The sequence below is a fragment of the Artibeus jamaicensis genome, unplaced genomic scaffold (assembly GCF_021234435.1).
Source record: "Artibeus jamaicensis isolate MK-2021 breed Jamaican fruit bat unplaced genomic scaffold, CSHL_Jam_final contig_511, whole genome shotgun sequence".
Taxonomy (NCBI): Eukaryota; Metazoa; Chordata; class Mammalia; order Chiroptera; family Phyllostomidae; genus Artibeus; species Artibeus jamaicensis.
The window spans coordinates 3,433,611-3,437,329 of NW_026521866.1; the positions used below are offsets into that span (position 1 = coordinate 3,433,611).

The following is a 3,719-nucleotide window of genomic DNA, read 5'->3' on the forward strand; positions in this document are numbered from 1 at the left end:
ATCACAAAACTCTGCCAAATAATATGTATGAGGCTTGATGGCTTGAAAATGAATAAAAATTAATAAGATGAAGCCAACTAATTAAATGTAGCATTTCATTAAGGTGTTTTCATGGCTTGGTTAATAACAGAGCTATTGAATAAAACCTTAGGCAGTATTAGAAAGTCTAGAAGTCTTTCAAATGGAGTTGAAGTTAGTTTTGTGGAACTAATGAAGATGAAGAGCAGTATCATTGGTGTTAACAGCAGTTCTCCATACAAGACACCCACTGGGAGAGTTTGGAGTGTTTCCTGTATCAGACCATGGCTCAGACAATGGCATCATTTAGCTAGCAGCTACCAAGTCATAAAAAAGAAATCACCTCAACATTTCCTAAAAATAAAATAATAGTTGAAGATTACCAAGATGACTTGTAAACAAATTATGCTATAAATATCACTTGATTAGCAATTTCACAATATAGTTTTATTTAACTAGGAATAAAAAGAAATGATTTTCTGTTTTTATTAAATGACTGATTAACTTATGACTGTGCTAACTCTTCCCACTTTTAAAATAGCACCCTGTGTTTGCCAGACATAAATTATTCTTGAAGATTCAAATAATACTTAGGTGCTACTTCCAATTCTGCTCTTTTGCTAGCTCTATTGTTTTGGAGGGAGTTATTGGACACCTCTCAGATTTAATTTCCTCATCTGTTAAATGGGTTTAATGCTATTTTTCCTTATCACCCACAATATTATAAGAATCAAATAAGATAATAGAGTTAAAACAGGCTGAAAACAGTAAGGTTTTATTAAATGACAGAAATACATGTAGTTCCTGATAGCTGCAAAAAATAAAAACAATAATAAAAATATCTAAAACGAGTCACAAACATGAGAAAAATAGTTTGTAAAAGCAAACACTCAAATTAACTCAATTCATCAAACATAGGAAAGTCTCCTCTCTGCCACTCTGAGAGTAGACTCGTTTCTTAAGCTCCTACGGACACTGGGCTGGTTTCTCCTTCCTAGGGTATGTAATCTTGGCAGGTGCTGGAACCGCAATCAAGGGCTTGGCATATTAGCAGCTAGGTCCTGAGCTGAGCCCTCAATTTGCATGCCTGGCCTGGCCCTTAGGTGCTCTAGTGATCATCATAACAAGAACACCTCCAGGTAGCCATTGCCCTCTCAGCGGGGTTCCAGAGTGAGATAAAGGGAGCAGATCTGAACATGCCCTGTAGCCTAGAGCCTCATCCAGATGGCCTTCAGAGCAGCCAGCCAGAGCAGCCAGAAGAAGAAGAAAAGAAATGCCTGTCTTTTAAGCCACTGTTGGTGGGGTGGTTGGTGTACAGGATCACTCAGCAAAAGCAAACAGAGCTCCCGGGTGCCAGAGTCCAGTGCTTGTCTTAGCTGTCTTGGTTAAAAGTTTCTGGGTCACATGTCGCTTCTCTCTGCAAAGCATTTCTTCCTATTCTTCAGGTGACACAAATGTCCTTCTTTGAGGAACAGCTGCTACTCAACTTCACAACGTTTGGGTGGAGCTGCCAAACGTGAACTTCTCATGTGCTCCATGGCCCAGGCTGGTCCAAGCAGCATCCAAGGCATCTGCCACAGAAAGAGCCTAAGAGATTGACACAGAGACCAAACCAAGTAGAAACAGGAGAAAGAGTGAAGGCTCCAGAAGCTGCCCCAGGACTGTGGGTGGCCCTTCTTTCATTCTCTGAGTTGCCCTTTTCAGACAGAATTTGCTGTAGGAAGAATAGTCATTCCACACAGTTCAAGCAGAAAAAGATTTAACCCAGAGAATAAGATGCTCAGAGTCACTGGAAGCACTGGAGTAAGGGTTGCCTGGACAGCTGCATGACTGTTCCCCAAGACCCTCACTGAGTCTGAGGAGGGTCCTGCTGGGTCACAGGAAGAGCAAGAGAGAGTCCTACTTATTAACCAGGCCCCAAGCCTCTAACTGGCCAAACCACCATTTACATCCAGAACCCTTGCAACAGAGAGTTTACAGAGATGTGGCTCAGTTTTTCAGCCTCTCCAACTAGAAGGAGGGCAGCTTTAGGGTCCCAGAAGAGTGTTTCTGACCCCTGTTGGTTCACAAACAGTCCAAATAACTTTTATATTTTTTACTATTTTTAACAACTTTTAAAAAATTAATTAGTTGATCTGAGAGAGCGTGAGAAACAACAATTTATTGTTCCAGTTATTTATGCATTCATTGGTTTCTTCTGGTATGTACCCTGATGGGGGATTGAACCTACAATCTTGACATATCAGGACAATGCTCTAACCAACTAAGCTACATGGCCAGGGCTAAGAAGTGTTTTTATCATTACAAAATAATTCTGTGGTTTAAAGAGAGTTGTACTGCATTTTCATAATAATAGTTAAGATCAACACTAACTTGGTTACTCTACACATGAGGAAGCCTAGAATTTAGATTTTAATTACCTTTCTCAAAGTCCCACCAGTGCTGGCCTCAATCCACCTCTTCCTAGACCTTAAGAGCTGATAGATGCTATTCCAGTAGGTCCAAAGATAGAACCTGGAAGGGAGCTTGGCACATAGCAGGCATCCATCAATGCTCGGAAAGTAAACACCCTTTACCTAAGAGAAAAGGAAGATGTAACAAAAATTCAATATATAATCTTCAAAATATCTGACCCATTTATTTTCCCATTTCTTCATGAAAAGAACAAATTAAAACACTTACAGTAAATCTGACACAAACATACCATATTTTTTCTTTTCTTCTACAGGATACAGGTATGTGAGTTCTGTCAATAAAGCATCCAGCCACGCAACATGAAAAATAGAGACATTTATTGAAGAAGATACAAGACATGAGAAACATTGTCCATGGGATAATGACACCTCAGTCCCCTTCAAAGTAGGCACCTTGGGACCTCACACAGTTCTCCCAATCACCATCATCTGCCCTGTAGTATTTTCCCGAATCTCACTGATGATCTAAAATCTCTTCCCTTGCAAAGATGACATTAGTTTTGGAAAAAGCCAGAAGTCATAGGGTGCCAAATCTGGGATGTAAAGGGGGTGAATCACCTGGGTAATTTGATGTTTCACCAAAAAATTCTGCATAAGACACTATGCATGGATGGACATGTTGTTGTGATAAAGCTGCCAATCATCAGTTGCCTGTAGTTATGGCCTTCTGAATCATCCAAAGAGTTTCCTCAGAGGAATGTTCAAGCTTAACACAAAATTTGATGCAGATTCATTGCTCTTACTTGTTTAGTCATTTTGAATGCAATTGCCACACAGTTCACATGCTCATTCAACGGTGTCTACTACCCTCACTAACTAGTATAGTGAAGTCATCATTGTTCAGACACTCACATTCCAGTCCACTCTCCTTGGCTGCCAGGTTACATCAATGCCACTCAAACTGTCTTCGTTATATTAACAATGGCTGGAGTTTTTCTGGACAGACCCTGTACTGTTAACATTTAAGAAATGCTTCTACATGAAGCTGGGTGATGGATACATGGAGTTCATTAAGGTAGTCTCTAATTTGTGTATGTTTAAAATTTTCTATAATAAAAGTAGGGTTTTACTAATTGATTTTTTAATGTTTCCTCCTGCCCAGGACACTGTGAATGAAACAAGCCCATCCTCTAACCACAAATCTGATGGCAGCCCCACCAATGCTTGGCTGCCTGACTGCTCCAAGTTTAGCTTTCAGTCAAGGCCACCACAGGGACACCCAGGTCT

General features: G+C 40.2%; 1 long non-coding RNA gene across 1 annotated transcript; it reads right to left on the bottom strand.

Annotated features, from left to right (window-relative positions):
- Positions 1-961: 961 nt before the first annotated feature.
- LOC128627986 (uncharacterized) lies at positions 962-2,766 on the bottom strand. The gene is made up of 3 exons (XR_008392287.1): positions 2,723-2,766; positions 2,439-2,594; positions 962-1,605 (listed from the first exon to the last, which is right to left on the bottom strand). It is a non-coding gene; the product is annotated as an uncharacterized LOC128627986 (long non-coding RNA).
- Positions 2,767-3,719: the final 953 nt, after the last annotated feature.